The following is a 23367-nucleotide window of genomic DNA, read 5'->3' as shown; positions in this document are numbered from 1 at the left end:
CTTGTGAAAACATGGGCTTGTGAATATTAACAGGTCTTATACTAAGTTACTCGTTTTCTTATATTTTGCTCAGAATCCTCCAAAGTATTAGAAATATATTAGGTACCAAACCCACTAGCCCTTGATTATACCAGTGACCAGTTTACTTACATGCACTGTTCATCGCTGAGAACAAGACTTATTTTATTTTTCAGTCATTCAACAAGGCTTCTATAGAACAACAGCTGAAGCATTTCTCTTTGTGTGTATAAACATCAAGTATTCAAAAGATAGGATATAAAAATTTGGGAAAATCATTATTTTGGTTATCTGCAGACCTGATTTCTAAAAGTCTGACTTTCTGAATTTCAAACACGTGTCCTGAACAACGTGAACAGTTAACATGCACTGCTACCACCACCAAAGGCATCTATTATTTGTTATTGACATTATTTTAAGTGCGTAACCATAAACTATCAAGACCAAAACCAGACCCATTTAAACATTATGTTTTCACAAAGTTATTCAGCTGCATTTAAAAAATACACATCCTTTGAAGAAAAGCAGTAGAAATTGAACAAGATTCAAGAGAAAGGATGACATTTATTACATGTAAATAGAATTTGTTGTATCCAAAAATTTGCTGACTTTTTTTTCGTGGTCTTTCTTACACATATCATTTTAATTGACTGTTTAAATTTCTGCAGGGCTCAACAGGGCAGAACCACAGCTATTCTGCTCAGCTGCTACGGAAAGTTCTTATCTACGGTCATTTTGCCTCATATGACGTTCTTTCTGCTCCTCGTATTAGCCCTCACATTAGTCCTCTGCTTGATATTTTTCCAACATCCTTTAAAACAAAGAGTCAAGACTCCATGCAACAGAAAAACAGATGAACCCGTTAACTATAGCCCAATTCCCCTTTATACTCTTTGAACTAGAGAGGCCTGACAGTTCACTGAAGGGGTGCGGCAGGTCAGGTTTGAAGTCCATTAATACAGCTGTGAGGGCTTGCTTGCACAACACCTTTCCACACTGTCTCTCACTCTAGTTAGAGCTACAGTAAAACTTCCTTTGCTTTGATGAACACTGAAATTCATCAAATTCAGCTCTCAGAATACATTTAAGACAGAAGGAAAATAACTATCTTTACCAATCTGCCCCAGTTTTTCTTGACTAATGCATGGGACAAAACAGGGAGAATTCCTCCGTTCTATGCTAGCTGTATTACCTTCCTCCCAGGGGCACACTGGGGAAGTCCTTTAGTTTCTCCGAGTTTATCCACCTATAATATAGGCCTTCTTGAGCAACTGTGCTGCAGAATGCAACTCCCCCTTCCACAGGCCCAGCTATTTCAATATTATACTCACAGATTCTTAAATTTAACAAAGAATATAAAGGACCGAGAAAAAAAGCATTTGAAGGACAGTCACTCCTTTCTTGCGGTGTTCCTCAGCTGTACTTGGCATCATCAAATGCAAAACACTGGCCTACATGGAAAAGATATACTGCTTGCATAAAGATCTTACAGGACGGCAAGCAAACTATAGAAAAGATGCTATGGGGAAGGAGGTGTTCTCTATCTGTGAGGAGTCATTTAGTTGCTGAAAAATCCCTAGCAATAGTAAGCTGTACTTTTACTCTTCATCCTAATAGCCGGGATAGAGGAATTCATACATATAAGTTTTCACAATGTTTTGTTCTAGAAATATTTATCATTATAAGAGGCAATAGATGACATTCCATAATGCTGCCTCTTACTGTAGTTAACACTGCAGGGAAGAAATCTGTCTCTGTCCTCAAGTTCCATTATAATAAAAAAAGCAATAAAAGAAAACTAACAAGTGCATATAAAGTAAATAACTATTTCTGACAAATATGTATTTGTCATCATAGCTGCCAAGTGACGTAATCACTTGCTCTCCTACCACAAATGAGGACCACCACAAACCAGTAATAGTAACAGTTTATTTTTATATAGCACAACACATTTTAAACTGAATGCTCTCTGCGGAATGTGGGCAAGATGGTGAGGGACCACAACCAAAACCTGTCCTACATCTACAGCAACCTACAAAAGACAGTCAGGAACCCAGGGCAAAAAATTGCCAAGGTTTGAAATTTCAGTCTGGTTGGGTAACCTGTTCCAGCATTTGACTAGCTCCCCTGTGACAAATTCTTCCTAATAACTAATCAGAATTTTCCCTGTCGCAGCTCGTGTCGGTTGCCTCTTTTCCTTTCACTGTTCACCTTTAAGAAAAGTCTGGGTCTGTCTTCTCAAAAAGACACATACTCTCCCGTTGCGTACATGAAGACAGCAATAAAGTCTCACTTTAGCCTCAAGTCCAATTGTTCAAGAACATTCCAAAATACCATGTGAGACAAATTACTCTGTACTAAATTTATATGTCTCTGAAGGAGAAGTGCTGTGTCAATCCAACTGGGATTTTAACTTTTCCTAGAAACACTTCTGATAGAATTACTCATTGATAATTGATGAATTTAAATTACTTCTGACAATTAACAAAATTACAAGTGCAAAGTACTGCTTATTGGCAAATATAACGTGCTGGAATCTGCCTGCCTTCTTCATGTAATATTCCCTGTGCTGGCTCCCCAGTGGGATTTTTCACAATAAAATAAGCTGGTTTGTGCCCAAAAAGCATACTATAATAAAGCTTTCCCTTTACGTAGCTTATATTGTGCAACACATCTTGTTTATTTGTGTAACTTTATATTGTGCACTTCTGGATATATTCAACCTCAGGTCAGAATTATTAGAGAACTGCCCTAGTTACATGAACACAAAATCCTTATTTAGCAATAATATGTAACAGAACTTCTGGCAGATAACGTGCCTGCCTGGCAAGGATGGATGCCATACAAATAAAAAAGGGTGGGAGAAGTGAAGACTCTCAACATTCACCTGGTGAAAAGCTGAAGATCCGCAAAACCTTCAAAGAATCTGAGTAACTCGCAGGATTAGGATGCACATGTAAAAGGTGACAACTCCTGTATGTTAATTCAAGTGTAAAGACTGGAACTGTTACAAAACCAGCAAATGTTTATATTTTCTAATGGAAAACAGAGTAGAAAAATGCCATGGAATCTGACCTTGACAGTTTCACAGGGATAGCACTTATGTGAAGAAGATCAGTTATTCTCCTTGGACTGAGTGCCACAGGGCTGCCCAACAGGAGAGAGATGTCTTCTATTTTTCACTTCTCAAATGCAAGGATTTGTTGTGGAGAATGCAAAAATGAAGATGCTTTTAAATTTAAACCATTTAAATATGGTTCCTACATAACCTGAAGTTATTGCTCTCACATTTGATTCTCTAATCCCTCACATTCCTTGTTTTCATTTGCTGGTTTCAAAGACTAACCAGTCAGGTAATGCTGTTTATCTATTTTACACAGGTAAAAAGCACCATACGAGAGATAAGAACTAGGCTCCTGCTATTTAATCATTTCTTCTACCAGCTTTGTGCTTTTAACAAAGGATTGATATTGACTTTCCCTTTGGCCTTTGAAGCTCCAGGTCACTTAACCAAATATCCAAATGTGTGCGCTGGTGTCAGTAACAATATCTGGGAAGATCCACGGCAAAAAATAGCAGAAATGTATCTTTTTGAGGCTTTTCTTTCCCTGTGCAAGTCAATTTTTGCATATTTCACTTACTAAAATGTCTTCTTTATTTCTGAATAGATACTTCTTTACCAAATTTGATGCTATACTGTTCATTCCCAAGGAAAGACAAAACCTTCAGCCCTTTACCCGATACTGCCCGTCAAAATATGTGACCAGCCTATATAGTGCAGCTGAACACCTCGACCTCAAACCATTGGTAAAACATACTTGCATATTTCATTACATTTAAGGCATGTCTATAAATGGGACTCCCAACAGTTCAAATTCTCTCAACTCAAATGTTTTAATGAAACTAACAGTGAGGATCAAAGGTTTCTCTCATACTCTGTTTCGTTACTAAATGCATAAGGTCTGGCTGAGCTAAATGTCAGATTCTGACTTGCTTGATTTAGCCTTGCTATTTAGTAGTAATTATGGACAGAAGTCTCATTTAGGTGTATTGATCCGGTCTTTAACATGAGGAATAAATTCAGCAGCTGAGCTATGGAAAACACCGGATGAATTCTCAATTCACGAATCTCTACAAAGAACAAAGAAGCAGCAATGCATTTGCCATAGCACTGATTCTTAGACACGTACGTCTGTAGTTAAACATGCTAAAAACGCTTTTCCTCAGGGAGAAGCCACATCACGAACAACAAAAAACCTGTGGCCCACCAATAAGCCATGTATGTGGAAGGTTCCAATTCTGCCTTCATGGAAGACAGCATCCCAGGTCGGGAAAGCATTTAATCATATGTTTCGGTCCATCAGAATTCATGAGAGTCCTTAAGTATGTGCTTATTTTTAAAAGATGCTTAAGTGCCATTGATTTCAAGTACATGTTTAAGTGCTGTCCTCCATATAAATGATTTCTAAAACCAGGCTTGATGGGAGTTTTATCACTTATTTTAATAAGAGCAGAACAGGAACTAAAGAATTTTAAGAATCCCAAATGCTTACCCAAATTGAATGTCTACATGACAACAAGGAAAGTACAATCACATAATGCTGCATATTTATATTTCAGCTACCTAAATAAAGAAATTCTGAAATTAATGAAAAATCCTAAGCGCCTCGTGCTAACAAAAGACATTTATCACTGAAGGGATAAGAACATCTCTATCTCTGTATCACCCTAAATTTTTACCTTTATGCATATTTTCTTATCTTAGAGGTTTGTGGGGTTTTTTTAAGACTAACAATACAATTTTCTGGTTAAATATACTTATTTTTTAAGTTATAAAAAAATCCATAATATAATTCTATGAGAGTTACCATAATAGACTGTAACAGCTGCTATGGTCTATTGTGTAAATAAGTAATTACAGAATTTACAGACTATCATGTAAATATGTAATTATGGACTTTTTAAAATGTGCATTATTTCCTTGATAGTCTATCGTTTAAATATGTAATTATGGACTTTAAAACATGTATTATTTACTCAGACTGCAACAGCTCCTTGGGACAGAGCTGTTCTGGCCTATTGAGTAAACATGTAATTACGGAAATTTTAAAAATATGTATTATTTATTTGCTAGTGCTGCTGTCAATACATCATGACAGCCATTTTTAAATGGATACCATATATTCAATATTCTGTCAAGTTTTCCTAGGTCACTTAAAGTACCTCTCTGCATGGTTGCAGTGCCACAGAATGAAGCCTTTGCCTTGCTAGGTATCTTACCACAGGGTCATCAAATGAAAATCAAGCAGAGGACTCCACAAATAGTTCCATTAATTGGCCTTTTCCACAAAGATTCATAAATGCAGTCAAAAGCAAACCCTCCTGTAATTTCTTTCACAGTTTTAATAAAGTAGAGTATATTTCACTGTGGTTAGGGGTTGGTATCTGATAGAATATTCCTTGGAGATTTTCCAGTAAAGCAGTGAAGTTAGTGTAATGCAGTGAGTAGGGGGTTTATTTCCTAATGGCCTCTCAGCTCTGAAACCGAGGATCATGTCTACATCAGCAGATGAGGCAGGGATGATCTGTACAGCGGAACACGCTAAGGACCCAATGTCCATATACATACTTTTCAGACAGTTTATTACAGGCTAGTTCTGGTCTGGTCCACGGAAGGAACACTTCCAAGCAGCTGGAGCACACCACGTGTGCTCCTAGATAATACTTTCTGGTGCAGTTTAATCCAAGAGGAATCCAGGTTTAGTTCTGGGAAACCACTCCATAATGAGAATCAAAGTGCTGGAAGTGGGCCTGATCCCTTCCAAACATCATTCTTGATCAGAATTAAAACACTAAGGTAGAAACATCCACAGAATACACTCAGGCATGCCACTTGCATTCTGATTTCTATACATCTTAAGCAGGAGACAGGTTGGAGCAGTTTGGACAGTTCTGTAATTCATGAAGTGTGGCATTTTTGCAATGTACAAAACTATGAATTCCAGAAATGCTTCTGATGACAAGAGAATATTCTTCAAAGTGGTGGAAAAAAATTATTAAGGGGGTTTCACTCATTCAAGATGGAACTTCAAAGATGTTATTATTCTGAAAAAAGGGTAATTACCATTACCATTAAATATTTATGTTTTTAAACTACCCATAGGCCCCAATCAGAGATGAATGCTAGGTGCTCTGCAAACATTTACGAATATCCCAACCTCAAAGACTTCACAATTTAAGAAATATTATCAAATATATTATACTTTATAGAATGCTTTTTAGAAGCAAAATGAATGTGTTCTTAGGCCAAAATATATGCACTGAGCCTATGATCTGCTGTGTCTGCATCTATATATATCAATAATTCTAACATTTAGGCGTCATTTTCCTAATAGACCATAGCAAAAAGCAGAACCAGAATAACTTATTCTTGTAAATATAGAGGACAGTTAGACAGTGTGGGACTGTGCTACACTTCAAACAATCCTATCCTTAACTTTGGAAGTAGGAGTGGTATTGTCATTTACCTAAAATTATCTCCTCAACTAGAAAAGGAGAGACAAGAAAGATAAAGTTCATGAAAGAAAAAATATTTTACAGATAAGGTATATTGCCATATGAAGATATAAATATATTCTTCATTTTTACTAATGCTACTTTCTCCATACTCTACAAGCCTCATGTAATAATAAAGCCCTAAGAATTGAACCTAAATAGAAAACACTACATTGGGATGTTTAAACAAGAGTACTGATAAAACCAAACTAATTTCCACCCTAATGAGAGACAGTAGGGCATCGGCTGGAGTGAGACTGAGCCCAGCTGTCAGCTCAACCCTTTGGGATGGGTCTGGACTAACTGGAGGGAGTCTGGAACTTGACCTCTGAGGAACAGAGAAAGAATCTGGGATTGCTTAGTCCCCAGAGGAGATGACTGGCAGGGACACAGTAATGTTCTTTGGATACATGAAAAACAGAGAAGAGTGAATAGACTCCTCTTTATGTCCAATTTAGATGGGACAAGTGGTAATGGAATTCAATATGTCAAGGGAGATTTAGGTCAACAGGTTGCCCAGGAAGACTGCAAAAACTTTGTTGCAGAAGGTTTTTAAGAATGGAGTGAACAAACTTTCACCAATAATGGCACAGCTATCCTGCCTTTGAGAAAAGAAGATGGCCTCTTCAGAGATCCTTTCCCGTCTTGTTTCTACAGGGCTTTATGCTCCAGAACTAACCACAAGCCCACAACTGTAGACTCAGTTTTATGCCTAAAAAGCTGATGAAACTCACTGAAATTTTAAACAACAAAGAACTCACAAGTATGCTGAAGAATATGCATCTTTGATACAGTCTAAATAAGGATAACATGTGTATTTCAAGATCACATTTCATTTTAGTTCTCCTAAACAAGAATGTACAATAATACTATCTGTACAAAGGTAACCCTGAAGAAAACTTCACACTGATGAGTCATTAGCTGGCATAAGTAGTGCTTTTATTATAAGCAACATTAGTATGGCCGATTATTTGTCAGGGCTCTGACTGCACCAACAGGCTCTGCAACCTCTTCTGCCCCCTACCCAGGGGTCTGGCTGCCCATACTCAAGGCCAGCTCTGACCAGGGGCCAGGTTGCACCAGATTGTTCTAAACTGTGAGAAAAAGAGAGGTGTGAGAAGGCACTTTCTTACCTCCCTATATGTATCAGTAACATATATGTTATTTTCAACTTTAAAAAGGTCACACTGGTTATTTTTGAAAGGCAGAAAAACCTGTTTCATCCAAACGTATCGTTCATTTAGCAAGAGCAAAAAGCTGACAAGAAAATGTATAGGAGAGAGGAACTACAGCCTAAACAAGGGACAAATGTAGGCCCTGTTAAAATGAGAAACAACACTCCACAGCTGGAACCCAGGAGCTTTGAAATCTCCAGACACGAAGAGGATTTTCAGCTCTCTGTGATGAGTTCCACTAATGATTATGGATTTTCTGTAATAATAACCCTGCCTTTCTAAAAGTACTTGGAAATTTTCTGTTCTCTGGGCCATGGTACTTCACCACCTGTGTAAAGCAGGTAAGTTTTAGGCATTCGTAGGAAGAGCTGTATGCTACTCACTGCAGGCTTGGAACCGAACGATGGGATTTCCTTCCAGAACCTGAGAATCTGCTATACTCCTTGCTCTTTTGAGCTGTTTATTCTGGAGCTCAGCCTGCGTTTGCAAGGTCATGCCGGATAGTACTCGTCACACTATGTTGCTTATGCGTGAAATCCTCATTTTGTGCAAAGCCCACAAATATATATTCATGTCATAGTATCTTAATGTCCAGGGATAGTTTGAGCATGCCAAAGTGAGGGTGGCTGCCACGCATGCTCTGCATTATTGTGGCAAAACAAGACAAAGCGGAAAGTTGTCAGTTTGAGACTGAAAATCTTATGGGAAGGTTAACATAGCTGCACTTCTGGAACTGGGTGGCTGGTAAAATAAGATCTTGCCTTCTGTGTCTGCAATTAGTTACGTGTGAAGTAGACATACCAAAATTGGAAGCAGTGTCCATTTGGTAACAGTAATTATTATTGTGAAGCCATTTTCAAGGTGGGATTATGGGCACTAAACCGCTGGGACTGACTGTGCTGCCCATGCGTTAAATCCTCATTTTGTGCAGACTTAATGAAAAAGATAGTTTCTTGTAATATCTTCTGGTTTGTCAGTTGCTTCTACACAGCAGTATAGGGATGCTTTCTTTGTGCTTAATACACGCAGTGATAGTTTTTCCACATGCTCTTTCTGTAAATGTTCCACCACAAAACATTCTGTTAAACTGGAATTAAGGTTGTAAATACGCATTAATAAGTTAGAGTAAATTCTGTACTAATTGACTGCCCATACAACCTCAATGACATCGATGGAGAAAAAGCTACTGAAGAATATTACGAGCTGGATTCTTATCCCAGAAATGCTACTCTATCTCCACGTACAGGGGTATGACAGAAAATCAAATCCTGTGCCGAAGTTTAGAAGAAACACATGCTGGAGTATCAGGAATGCAAGATTCAACTGACACTTTACAAACATGAAGGACAGGATTGCTAAAGCACTCATCAGTGGCCTAAATCTGCTCTCATTGGAGTAAATGACATTTTTACCACTGACATTAAGGACAGTAGAACTAAGCCAGTAATCAGCACTTTTGGAAATCCTATCCTTTGTGATTCAAATTAAATAAAATATTTAGGTTTCTTTTGTTCCCTCAGCTAGCCTTTTTGTAAAATCTTATCAGCCTTTCACCTACAGTTACATCACAGGATGCACTACACATCCCAAATTTACTTTATGTTCCAGCCACATGAAACACATCCTACTGGCAAAATCTCTGCTAATTCCTTGAGGAATCAAAGTCAGTATTATTTTTCCTCTTAGCCTTCACAGATCTGTCCATTCTTGTGGCTGACATTAAAATATTTCTTTTCTCTCAGTTTCATAAGATCATATTTTATTGTTAACATACTAGGAGAGACAACAGTATCAAAGAGAAAACAAATCAGACAATAATTAACAGAAAATTAAATAACAGTAATTAATAAAGATACCTTCCAAGTAGTCTCTGAATGATAATGCAAAAATTCACAATGATGTTCTGAAGCTTGGTTTACTCCTACCTGTAATTTACTTTGAGGTCTTAGCATAAAAGGTGCTTAGAATTGAAAAATATCATTATTAGCATAAAAATGAGGTGTGTTCTACCCATTTTGTGTATTAATTTAGCAGAATATATTATTACACAACTTTATACTGTAAGTACAAGGTCACACAGGATATGACTTGTCACACTGTGTTGCCTATGCATGAAATCCTCATTTTGTGCAGAGCTCCAAAATATATATTCATGTCAGAATATCTTACTGTCCAGCAACAGCCTGAGAGTTTCATTCTATCACATACTGGGGAAACAGATTCAACGTCATTTGAGAGGTCTCTTCTTCTCTCAATACCCGAATGAACTCTCATTAATCAAAAAACTACAAACGCTCACCAAAAGTTAACTGGCCCCATTAATGCTCTTTTCAGTCTGAGACAAAATTATATCCATTCTAACAGCATTTCTTTATCATTTCTGTGTGACTGTCCCAGTCAAACAGGCAAAACATGGCATCGATTTCACAAAGTCAGTTACCAGAAAACAGAACCTGACTTTACTAAATACAGTAAATGAAAGAAATGGTTTCTATGGATGGAATTTCACTGGCACTGGCAGCATTGCATTAACTGCATAGATCTCAAGACAACCCTGGAGATAACATGACCTTCTCCAAACTTCCAATCAGCCTCGTAAGCATACATTAAAAGTTCGAGCTTTGCATACATTGAACATACCAATGTTGGTAGTTTGATAAGCACCAGTTCCTACCTAACTCTTTTAACTGCCTACCCATCAACTCGTCATTGTTTTGCTCAGCTTCAAATGCTCTTCTCCTCTAAGCACATTCATACTGAAGAACAGGAATCAACAAAATTCTTTGAATATTAAGTCTCAGCGAAGCCTTTTTTTACCAGACATAAAATTGAGATTATTGTATAAGCAGTTTCAAGTGGGACAGCTTGCTCAACAAAATCCTTAAATCTAAGGAAATGTCAGTTTGCATTAAGAAAAGAAATATTACCTTGGTCTTCAATAAAACAGCAGAAAGCAGTAGCAGTTTAGAGATCAGAGCAGATAACCAGTGTAGCCTCCAGACCAGAACAGCAGGTTTGACATGATATTCAGGTAAATAGCCAGCACAGAACAGCAATTAACAGTTAACAGGCCACTTAAATTAAGAGCTTTCCTTGAGAAAACGGCCTCAGACCTTCAGAGACTCTAGGAACTGACAGTTCAAGCAAGAAGTAAAGTGGCAAAAAATCGAAGTGTATGGGGAATTTCCTTAACAGGCCTTTTATCCACAGAAAGTACAAACCCAGAAACGCCTGGCCTAAATGTAGATGTAGGGGAATGTCGCTGCAGAGAGGAGGGAATAAAGAGAGGAAAGGAAACAAGATTTTGAGCAATGACCTTCTGAGAAATGAAGACATAATTTTTGTCACTGATGTCTTCAGAGCCAAAATTTTGCATGGGTTAACACTTAGTGCTAACCTGTGCTTTGTAACTTGGTCATGCAACTTGCCGCCACAACACCTGGTAATGCAGGAGAGCCGCAGAGGGTTTGCAGACCGACAGGGATCTTGTGGAACAGCTACTGCTTGCAGGCCACTGTGACCCTCCCTTAGTGCGCTCTCTGCTCCCACAGACCCAGCAAAGAGACAATCACACGGGAGAATCGAGCCCGCAGTCCTTGTACAAGCACACTCAGCAGTGGCACCGATGCGCATCTCCACGTTTCTGTTTTCCTCATTGCCTGAATGCACCACCACCATTTCGATATGACCACGGGCTTCTCAACATCGCAACAGTAAACAACTGGAAAACCCGCTGCCTTGGGAAGGGGCATGGACGAGCACAAAAAGTGGATGCCTTAAACTCCCAGAGTCCTAACACCCATTTTGTTTACAGTGCCTCATGACTCTACAATATCAAGCATTTTTCTTCCATTCATGAATTTGACCTCCACAAACTTTTTAAGTCAAGCAGTTCAAAGAGAAACAAAGATGTGTCTTTTCTACCTCTCTCAATCTCACATAGCTCAATGCACTGTGAATTTGGGACGTGCGGAAGCACAGGCCCAGAAACACGTGTAGTTTCAGCACTGTGTCAGAAAAAGCCTGGAACCACCAAGTGTCTTCCCCAGCCCCTATGTCTAACTACCACAGTAGTCATTTTGCTGGTCCTTCCGCTCCCAGCCTCTACCCTCACAAAATAGCCTGCAAAACCCTGGGAGCAATACACGCACGTTGCCACCTCCCCAACCCTCCGATAAGAGGATGAGTGCAGTGCAGCAGGACCCAAAGCCCATGTGTTTGTACCACAAAACCAGGGGGAGGCCACTGCCTGTTAGCCAGATCCAGGAGGGCAGAGGTGCCAAATTAGTTTTACAGCTTTCTAGCACTGAGATGTGTTTGGGGCCAGGGGACTTTTTGATGGACGCATGGGAGCAACACTTGCAGTCGGCTTGAAAGGGTCATTTCCACATTTCACAGCAGTGGCCAATGGGGGGCCCAGTGTCAGATCAGCAGTCTGGGGGCTGCTTGTCGGCGGAGGCGGGGGGGGACCCAGGCCCCCTTCTGGCTGTTTCACAGGGCCCACTGGGGGGGGGCAATTCTGAGGAACACCAAGAGCAGCTAAACCCCTTACTTGGTTGAGGGAGGTTGGGGGCAAGAGGGTTTGGGGGGAAAAGAGGTTAGGAGGGAGGGTGTTTTAGTGCAAGGAAGATTGGGGGTGATGCTGTTTGTGGGTGAAGCTGTTTGTAAGCAAGGGCATTTGGGAATGAGGGAGACTGGAACAAAAGCATTGGGGGCAAGGATGTTTGGGAGCAAGGCTTTTGGAGGCAAGGACCCTTGAAGGTGAGGGTGTTTGAGGCTGAGGGCACTTGGGGGCAAAAGCATTTAGGGGTAAGAGCACCTGCAGGGCAAAATCATTTGGGGGAGAGGGCATCTGGGGACAAGGGCATCTGGCGGCTGAGCGTTTGGGTGTGAGGGTGTTTCGGGGAGAGGGTCTCAGTGCTGTTGCTAGCTCCCGACCGCCTCCTCTGGTCCCCACGCTCGCTCTGTGCTGCGGCTATCGGACACGGGGAGCAGGAGCCGCAACCAGCCCCCCTCCCACCTTCCCCCCCGACGCCCATTCCGGGGCCTCCCGCTCCCCAGAAGCCGCGCCTCGCGAACGGGCAGGGGCAGCGGCAGAGCCCCCCCACCGTCCCCGGGCCGGGCAGCTGCCTGCGCCCGGCGGGGCACGGCGGCAGCGGGCGGGCGGGGGGCGCGGCGGGGCCGGCCGCGGGGGCGGAGCCGCCAGTCAGCGCCGGGCGCCGTGACCCCGGGGCGGGGAGGCGGCACCGCGGCCGCAGGGACGGGGACGGGGACGGGGACGGGGACGGGGACAGGGACAGGCTGCCCCTGCCCGGCGCAGCCAGGGGGGCGCGGCGAGCCCGGGGGCAGCGCGGCGGCGGGCACACCGCGTGTCCCCCCCCGCGACACACACACACAGACACACATACACACACACACGGCACGGCTCCGGGCGGGGGGAGCCGGCTCGGCCCCCGCCCCACCGCCCGCCCGGGGAGGGCTGGGGCGCCGGTCCGGCCGCCGCAAGCTCCGCACTTACCCGGGCCGCGGCGAGGTGTCGGCGGGCGGGCTCCGGCAAGCCGCTACTGCGGGGGGCCGGGGGGGCCGGTTGGGTTGGGGGGGGGTTCCGTAATCCAACAGTCTTTGGGCTGCCAAATGTAAACACTCCGCCATGATTTCTTTGTTTAGATAATTGAACCTGCCTCCCTCTCCCTCGCCGACTCTCGCTCGCTTTTATTTATTTATTTCCCCCCCTCCCGTCATCATCATCATCATCATTATGGCTTGTGTGTTTTTTTTTTTTTTTAAAAGGGTTGTTATTTAGTAGCCGCATTCAACAACTGCTGGTTTTACAAATATTTGTGTATGTATATTTATGTATAAATATATACATGGGGGGGGGCGATGGGAGGCATTAAGGGGAGGAAGTTGTTCCCGCTGCTCTGGGGGTTGCGTCTTTTCCTCCTCGCTGCCGCCGCGGCTCCCGCTGCCGGGGGCCGGCGTGCGGCGGGGCGGGGGCCGCGGGGGGCCGGGGCGGCGGGGGGCCGGCGGCGGCGGCGGGGGCAGCTCGCCCGGCGCTCCCCTGGAAAAGGCAGGTTTTTCCAAACCGCATCACCCGCTCCTCCGGGAAGGTAGCGGCGTGTTGTGGGGGAGACAGATGGAAACTCCCAGATGCAAGTTTCTTCACTGCGTTTCCTGAAAATTCAAGCTCGACCTGAGAGCCAGCTTGTTATTATTATCTATTATTATAATTATGCGGGAATTCCCCATCAGGAAATATAGTTACAGTTTTGTTATAGGAAATTCACAGGAAGTGTTAGCATGACTAGAACATGTTTAACTTGCATTCCTACCTTGGCAGCAAGTTTCTCCATTTGGAAATACCAGGGTATTTCCTATGTCAGCACTACCTGAAAAAGACTTCCGTGCACTCCATCAGTGTCCGGAAATCCCTTTTCATAGGCCTGATCCCATCTGCTCACAACTTCCCAGGACTCTCCTGGAAGTGCCCTGGGAGGATGCAGCAGGCTGAGCTGTGGTGCCACGCGGGAGGGCCCTGGTGCCCCACATCTTCCACAGGGCATTCCAGGAGTTTTAGGCACCACGTCACTCGGGAATTGTGTCGAAGACTCTAGAAATTCTCTCTGGCTTGTATTTTGTTGCTTTTTGTATTGAGGAAGAGCACTGCCTCCCTCTCTCTCCTGACAACTTACTTAACCATCATTCATTTCAGGAGGTTTTCAAATGCTATGAAATGTACAGCATCTCAAGCGTTATCTTTGCTGCTGGTGTGTAGAAAGCAATACCACAAAGACAATTTAAAAAATCATTATATAGAAAAATAAGGTGATTTACTTACACTGTTATACAGTGACGATAAAATGCTTAGTGACAGCATGCCAATCATCAAACAAGTTCCCAATACATTTTCCCCTGAGACCGTTAGTACGATAATGATCGCCATTCGTATAGCCAACTGCCTCTGCTTCGAAAATAAACCGACAACTTGCGCATTATTGTACCTTAACTATTGTGTCTGCTTTTGGCAGAGGTCCTCATTCTGCAAAGGGATCACCAGTCTGGATCCCCAAACCCCACTAAGTCCCGCTAATCCCTTGTAAAGCCATTGTTAGTTCTTGGGATAAGGATTCCTCTTTATGCACAGTGACCGCAGAGAAAAATAACAGAAAAGGAGGATGCATATATATTACACTGGCACGGACCCGTTGAGTCAATAAGAATACGGGGTTGCGTCACAAGTCACCGTTTCAGAACTGCACAGTTATTTGCAAACTGTTTTACACTAAAATACTGGGAAGTTGATCGGGTCATGGCCATTAGTCAATCGGAGCAGAGGAATTGCCGCGCAGGCCTTGGAGTTGCTCTGAACAGCTTGGCAACTCTCAGGCCGCCCCTTACAGTCTGACATCACTCCCGTATTTCAGATACCAAACCAAACACCATCACTTAGTTTTTCACAGTGACCCCAGCCCTGCCATCCTACTTTTTTCTTGTTCTTTTAAACAGAAGTTTGAGAATATTTCCTAGTTTCTGCTTTCTCTTCTTCCCTCTTAAAGGTTATGCTATTTGCTTATGATTCTATTTTTATTTCTCTGCCAGGATTTCATGGCAATCTCCCCTTTGCGAAATTTATACTTGTGGCCATTTAAATTCATTTCAGGCTAGAACTTGGCATAAAGGTTCGCAGCTTCTCAGCCAGATTTGAATTACTATATTTAATCTATACTCAGCTCTTAGGCTCTTTTTTTTTAAATGAGAGTGAAGATAGAAATAATTTTGTTGTGGTTCCAAATGGTGGCATCATGCTGTACTGATTTCAGATCCTGTCTTCATTCCACTAGCTTTTCAAAGGGACATGCCAGAGCATTTGAGACATGACTTTAGAAAGTTGTTGCTTTACAGTCCTTTAAAAATGAATTATTTCAGTGTAAAACTTTGTGAAAATTAGGCATTGTGGATGCACAAGGGTATTTTTATTGCATTCTTAGATATGGCTCACTGAACAGTGAAACCACTTTTCATGTGACCTTAAAGACGGAAAAAGTCTTTGTTACGCTTTGAAAAATAAGTTTTGCACGAATTTGTTTATTTTGTGTTATTAATTTTTGTGAATATTCAGGCAGTGCTGTGTTGGCCTCCACAGCTACAAAGAAGAGAGAATGACAAGCAGATTTTTATTAAACTAGATTACATTGGATGTCTTAAATTTCCTTTCTCTATTCATCAATTTAAAAAACAAATGCAGTGCTTCATCTAACATGAATTCCATTGTGTAAGTCCAGCTGAGTAATTGCTCGAGAAATGTTTCTACCAAGTCAAACTTTTGTTTGCTTCAGGGTTGTTATTATTCAACTTTTCTACTACAGTGCCCAGCACAGTAGAACATGGCAAAGCCACTGGTAATATTAAATAAATGTAACTAAGATAATATTTTTTATCGCAGCGTATGAGAGCTATGTGATAAAAGGGGATCCTACGATAGATCCTGTAGTCTTTCAATAACTGCTGGTTAGAGACAGTGTGTCACCAGTCAGATTGGCCCTCATTTTCCAGCCTCTTCCTTCTCACACAGTAATTCACAGCTGTGGAAAGTTATGGAAAATCATACCAAACCAGCATGATAGTATTTCCTCTCGCTTTACAGAGGTGTTAATGATTTATTTTTTAATTAGCTATTGTATCACGCTACCATGTAATGAGCACAAGTGTAGAGGACCCCGTAGTACTGTTGAAAAATGGAATCAATGGCAGGCCCTGTCTCGGGAGCAAGGAGTCCAAAATGCAGCAGATTCGTGACCGAGTAAATACCGAGTGCACCTCTTAGCTGTGTGGTCAGCATTACGCTTACTGCGGGCTTTAGAAAAGGTTGGTAGATCTTATGGAGGGAGCTACTACTGGCCTGAATGGGGATGTAAGTAGAGGGATGGGTTGTGACATAAGACTCATAGGAGAAAGCGTGAGAAGACCTGTAATAATAAGATCATACTTGAGTGTCTTTATGATCTAGGGTATGTAGTATCTCATTCTGGAAATGGGCACTTCAAAAGGCTATTTTGCAGACAAAGCTTGAAAGAATGTTGCAGGTTTTTAAAACTACAGAAAGAAGCTCAAATAAAGGCAATATACACATTTTCCTCCATTCTTCTCATCTGAGGGTTAAGTATGTATGCTACAGTAACTAGTTCCTTTGCAAAGCTGTTTTCTATATTAGTGTACCTTCTCTGAGATTGCATTTGAAATGTGTGTGTAGAAAAGCACAGTGATGTGTAGACTGGGAGTATTTTAATCAATGCAATATGACAATGTATCCCCTAGTCATAAAATGGTTGCAGTGTGAGAGCTATGTAATAAGCTGCACTGTTGTACAAGGGAATAGAAAAAAGATCTTAAAAAACAGCAGTAAAAGTCTGTTGCCTAAAAAGGTAACATCCAGATCCTAAAATAAGGTTGAGGTTAAATCTGTCTGTCTAAGAGCATGCATCTGCTGGACCAAAAAGAAAAGGCCCAGGTGCTGAGTTTCTTTTTCACGAGCAGATCTTTCCACTGTAAATGTGGGTAAAAGCAATTACGGAAGAAAATATGAAAAATAAAGTTTTCTTTGAGTGCTTTGCACTGAGTTAACAAATTGCTATAGCACAATAGTAACACTGCATTAATTATGTCACTATTTTTCCTTCGTGATAGATTATTGTTAGTAATTCATCACTGTAACATATTAATAGTGGTATTAGTTTTTAAACAGAACAATCATATTAGTAGCATACTTGTCATATTAGTGAAAATTAACAAAATGATGAAAAATTGCTACCAAGGCTTTGGGGCTCTAACACTGCAAGGAAATCACTTTTTCCCAATCCAGCAGTTTTTCAATGAGCATATATTTTCTTGTAAAGATAAAGAGACTGTTTTACAGTGTTCTCTGTTCAAAAGCCAGGAGCCATTTGGAAATATTTATGCCATCCTTTTAATGCCAAATGTGTGTATTCTTTTATGATTCTGATACTGTATGTTCTGCCTTTTAAAAGCCCGAGTGCTGTCATTCAGAACCCCTGGCATGAGGCTGTTTGAGGCCATGAACTCCCTTTTTGTTGGGGATTGTGAGCCTGTACTGTCCAGCATACTTCTAGAGTACAATACAACTGCCCTTCTAAAGGATTAAGCTACATCTCCTACAGAGGCACTCATCTGTGAGCTTGTCTTACGTGCCTCCAACCAGTCACCTGCATGATGATTTTGTTTGGGGTTTTTTGTTTGTTTGGAAAGCAGATAGCTTCTGGCCTCTGTGAGCATGCTCCTCCCCACTGCTTCATCCTGTCCTTTTATATTTGCAGCATCTTTTTCTCTGGCGTGGTATCTCTCGCTAATATAGAAAGATGATGTATGGATTTCCCTGAGATCTCTAACAGTAACAACCTGAATTAGGTAACAGGGTTATAGAGTGGGATTTCCTGCTCCCTCCCTCATGAACATCTGGTGCCTCAGAACCAAGAAAAGATAAAACATTGCCCAAACCTTCAGAGTCCTGTTTGGAACTGGAGTCACTGCTTTTGCCTGCTGCTTTGTGAAACCAGGAGGCAAATCTCCAACCTTTCATCTGTTTAAATGCTAGTGAAACACAACATTTTCCCCATTTATGCAACTACTTTGGGCTGGCTGTTTTACAAAGCAGTTTCTTTGGCTTAGATCGGCTAATTTAATGGAAGACATGAATAGCTTTCATTTGATTAACAACAGAATGTCACACTGGAAAAATAAGTATCTATTGCCAAGCAATAGGCCACAATGAAATCAAAGGTCAAATTGGACATACCTTTTATTCGATAATCAGTTGAACCCAGTCAGTCAAATGCAAACGAGATGGTAAATTTATTGAGTTTTCAGAATGACCAAAAAGTAGCCTTTATATTCAAGGCTTGTCTCTGTGCAGGATTGCTTCCTTTGAACATGTGATTTACCAATGAAAGTATTTTGGGGGTTTAGAAGCACAATCAGAAGGAGAATTCCCAATATCTTTCTAACAATCCTCAGTCTGTTAGCGACTTTAGCTAAAACGTCCCGAGACAAAACCACTGCTACCATAACCTGGAACCACTCTAGGGAGTCAGCTGAACAAGGCTGCACCAACCGCAAATGTGACCCACACATACAATAGGGTTAATAACAATGACCTTATTGCAAAGATTAATTAATGCTTATAAAAAGCTTTTACTCTCTAAACTGCTATTGTATTAGCCAGGCCACGGCATCTCTGTGAGCAAAAGGATGTGCAACTGTGACACCTAGGCTGTGCTTTGCTGAGAAAGGTTCCTCAGGAAACACCTATACTGACGTTGGGACCAGCTTTATAATGACCCTGACATCCATATCCACTGACCATCTGCCCTGAAAGCCTCTCCGCTTCTCCCTTGGCAACAAGTCTGTCTAGGATTGGAAGTGCTGCTTGAGCTCCCAGACCTCAGCTGGGGCTGGCCCCTCTCCCCACCTTTCCCATACAGGTGTGTAGAACTCACCTAGGCATGGCACAGCTCACACGCGGGGCCGCGGTGTCAGCCGGTGCCGGTCCCAGGACCCCCTGCTCTGGAGTTCCTTTCTTTGGGGCTCAGCTTCTTCTCTGTATTTTTCTTAACAGCAAACAAGCCATGGGGAAAAGCAAGTGGCCTAGATGACCTCCCCCTGGTATGTAAACAACGACAGAGAAGTAAAGTTGGTATTTTACTATCCCTTTTCTGAAATTTAATTTTTCAAATAATTCTAAGCTCTTAAGGTGTTGTGCAAAAGACGGCTGCAAGCAGCTGTAGCACTTCAAAATGAAAATCTCACCAGCAATGTTTATAAAGTTGTGCATGTATTGCGGCACTGATTTTAATACAAAACATTAGATTGACATCCGATCTACACATAACATGCATTTGACTGACATGGGCATTTATTATACATTGATGTGACATATGCCAAGCATAACAACAGCTCTGACTGACAACACAGCAAAAAAGGACTTGTGTTATTCATGTTCGATTCAGAACATTTCCATCCTTCCTTCTTTAGTGGTAATAATTGTGCTACTCATATGAGAAGATATTTTTGGAGTAATACAGCACTGCAAATTGGCCCAAGTGGCACTTAAGTCCACAGCAGAAAGAGCAAGAGGTCTTTTTAGTCTCTAAGCATTTAGAAAAGATAACATAACTAGGGCTCCAGTGAATTGGAGTTGTCAAAATTCACACCTAAGAGAAAGGGGGTGTTGGGCCTGTTGCCAGGAAACAGCATCTGGTATCACATTTCTAAAAGGATGCATGCATATGAATGCAAGTGGGAGCTGCAGCATGATAAATCTATCACAGAAATTGCACCTCCTCATGTCTGCGTTGTGGCACCCGCCCATACGAACTTCCTTGCCCTGATTCCTTAACAATACTTTACTCAACAGCCAGAGACACGTAGGCAGTCATTTGCAGGACCAGTTACAGGTTTGTCTTCACAGTGTGGCCAGTGCTACAGACTATGCCCAGGGCCAAAAAGCAAGCTTGACTACTCTTCATAATATTGACTGCTTGCACAATATTTAACTTGCTCCCTGGCTCAGTTCTCAGGCCACACTTGGACGTGGTTTGAGGGAAGCACATGGAAGGAGCTGCTCCCACAAGGTTGTGTGGACTGGACTGCACTAAGCTTGCCTCCCACCATTCTTCACAGTCCTCCAGCACTGTCCCAGCAGCCTTTTAACCTCTAATATTTTCTGTGCCCTGATGCCATACTCCATGGTATGGCAATAAACTCTGACAGTGTTTCAGTTACTGTGAACAAAGGCACACGGACACACAAGAATAATTCTGTTGTATGGACATGGGGACATCACAGAGCTCAGAGGAGACCCAGGGTCAAGTGCTACGCGATGTCGTCATGGCCAGATAATCCGCCTTACCCTTAGGGGCAGAAGACCCATCTGTCCCTGCTTTATTCAGGGGGGGTTGATACAGACCTAGAAGATGGAAGAGAACAGAAGGGAGTAATACTGGAAGTATTACCCATCACCTAGGGCATTGAAATAGGTTGGTAGTAGAGATTAGAAATATTCACTCTTATCTTTTCCAGGACTGCTGAGTTTCTTTGTAGGACAGAAATCTCCAGAACATATTCTGGTAGAGTGAGGCAAAATCTTTACTGGAAATTCCAGTCTCTGGGCAGGCTTTCCGCTCCTAGTGATGGTGTGAGCAGACAACCAAAGACTGTGAGAACACCTGGTGTCCTGACAAGGTTCCCAGGACTGTTTTATGATGTGATGCTGCAATTGTAGTAATTAATATTGAATGGACAGTATATTACTGAGTTTTCATAAGTATACAGACACACAAATAATTTGCTAGTTTGCCAAATTATGAAACACACTTATTCAAGAAGTAAAAATCAAATGAATAACAAGATATTATTCTGGGCACCCATTCCACCAATGACATCAGCACAGCTTTCACAGACTCTATGTACAGCCAGTGCAGGCGCAACTTAAAAGCTCTTTTTTAGACAGAATTTCTGTTCACTCTCAGTATGGGCTGTAATGCAGAAAATGAAGATATTTTCTTTTTTTTTTTTTCATTAATTCCCAGCAATATCTTTCTTTGTTCTAAAGTTTAAGTGATTTTCCCAACCAGATTATTCTTCTTAGGTATGTAAATTTTTAAAAACTTAAACTACCTGACATCATTTAAATTGAGGTGGAAAAGGAGATTTAGGAACTGACAAAGTAAAGGCCCTTTCCTGAAGAAAGAAAGAATTTCTTTTTTTAAACACAGTGCCTCCCCCACTTCCCCACTTAAGGGAATAGCTGTTGTATGGTAAAAGCAGGTCATGAAAAGTTTTAATTGCCCAGGTAGGTGTTAGTCCAGGGTAAAAGAGAAGAAAAGCTGGTTGAGGGAGATATACAATAAGTTAATGTTTCCCACAAATTATTTCTTGCCTGGTATTTAAAAGGCCTTTTATTTCAGACAGCCTTTGGCACTGCAACCGTTCTGTGGATGTGGTGGGTTTACCCTGGCTGGACGCCAGGTGCCCACCAGAGCTGTTCTGCCACTCCCCTCCTCAGCTGGACAGGGGAGAGAAAATATAGTGAAAGGCTCGTGCGTTGAGGTAAGTCACAGCCTCCTTCAGGCATCCCCCTGCTCTGGTGTGGGGTCCTCCACGGGCTGCAGGTGGATATCTCCTTGCCTGTTAACCTCCATGGGCTGCAGGGGGACAGCCTGCCTCATCATGGTCTTCCCCAGGGGCTGCAAGGGAATCTCTGCTCTGGCGCCTGGAGCACCTCCTCCCCCTCCTTCTGCACTGGCCTTGGTGTCTGCAGGGTTGTTCCTCTCACACATTCTCACTCCTCTCTCCAGCTGCAGTTGCGCAGGTTTTTTTTTCCCCTTCTTAAATATGTTATCCCGGAGGTGCTACCACCATCGCTGATGGGTTCGGCCTTGGCCAGCAGCAGGTCCGTCTTGGAGCCGGCTGGCATTGGCTCCATCAGACACAGGGGAAGCTTCCAGCAGCTTCTCACAGAAGCCACCCCTGTAGCCCCTGCTACCGGAACCTTGCCTCGCAAACCCAATACCGTGCAAACCCAAATAAGTAGCGAATTCATTTTACAGAATGTCAATCCTGTGTCTCTACATGACTGTTATATTTGTTTTTAAGTAAGGCCTTGGCATACCATTTTGTTTTATTTATGGTTGTATTACTAATTTTAATTGCATTAACCTTGTATACTTGCAGTCTTCTAAACTGTGTTTTGTAATAAAGCACCTGGTACTCTTGGGTAGCAGGCAGTGTACAGGCACATTTTCTGAATAGAGAATTCATCATATATTATGATTATTTACATCACACCTGAAGTTTACCAGAATATTAGGCTTTTTTTGTGGTCTTATTTACACTAGTATTAACAGGAATAGTTCTTTCAAACTAAAGGATTTTTGAGTGGCGAATCATTGCTTTCTGTTAGAATGTGTCAATAGTTGAATAAGACAGTATTGCATTCCAAGCTGGAAGGCATTCCTTCTCTAGGGTCACCACTGCTAATATATAAATTTCATGAAAGTAACTACCAGACAAATGCTGGTCTTTTCTAGTTTTCTGCAAGTAAAAACAATCTCTGCCTTATGAATAGCAGTAGTGTTGCTGTTGAAAGTGACAGAAAACTATGCCATAACTTAACAACTTCTTGAATATGGTAAACTGAATACCATTCTTGTCACTTACATGACTGTTACAGAACAGATGAGCAAGCAAACAATAATTTGGGGCAACAAAATCTAACTATAAAGATTACTTACATTTCTGCAGAGGTAGGCAAAATAACTTATGTAAATATTTTTGAAAAGAGAAGTTTTAGCTGAAAGTAAAAAGGCAGCAAATACATTTTTATGGTAAGATTTCAGTTCTTCCCCGCAGCAGTCTGCTGATCTCTTGGCCAAGAAAATCTAGTCTAGTGTAAATCTAATGCATTCAAAGGGGCTGCAGACTCTAATCAATTTTCGTTTAATCTTATAGTGTTCTCAAGCTAACGTTGCTATAAAGAATAGGTAATATACATAAAGAGCATCCCTTTGGATGTGTTTCTGAGGGCTTATTCTGTTCCACTGAAGTC

At 41.8% G+C, this 23367-nt stretch overlaps 1 long non-coding RNA gene across 4 annotated transcripts in view; it reads right to left on the bottom strand.

Annotated features, from left to right (window-relative positions):
- Positions 1-13345, bottom strand: part of LOC148053065 (uncharacterized) — a 511817-nt gene extending 498472 nt beyond the window's left edge. For all 4 annotated transcript variants that reach the window (XR_015708546.1, XR_015708549.1, XR_015708548.1 and 1 more), the window contains exon 1: positions 13267-13345. This is a non-coding gene — a long non-coding RNA (uncharacterized LOC148053065). The remainder of the gene's footprint in view (positions 1-13266) is intronic.
- Positions 13346-23367: the final 10022 nt, after the last annotated feature.

Source organism: Nipponia nippon, unplaced genomic scaffold, assembly GCF_047370975.1.
Source record: "Nipponia nippon isolate SJK-2023a ecotype South Korea unplaced genomic scaffold, ASM4737097v1 scaffold_4, whole genome shotgun sequence".
Taxonomy (NCBI): Eukaryota; Metazoa; Chordata; class Aves; order Pelecaniformes; family Threskiornithidae; genus Nipponia; species Nipponia nippon.
The sequence above is the reverse complement of the archived record's forward strand: the minus strand, read 5'-3'. Positions and strand labels throughout refer to the sequence as shown.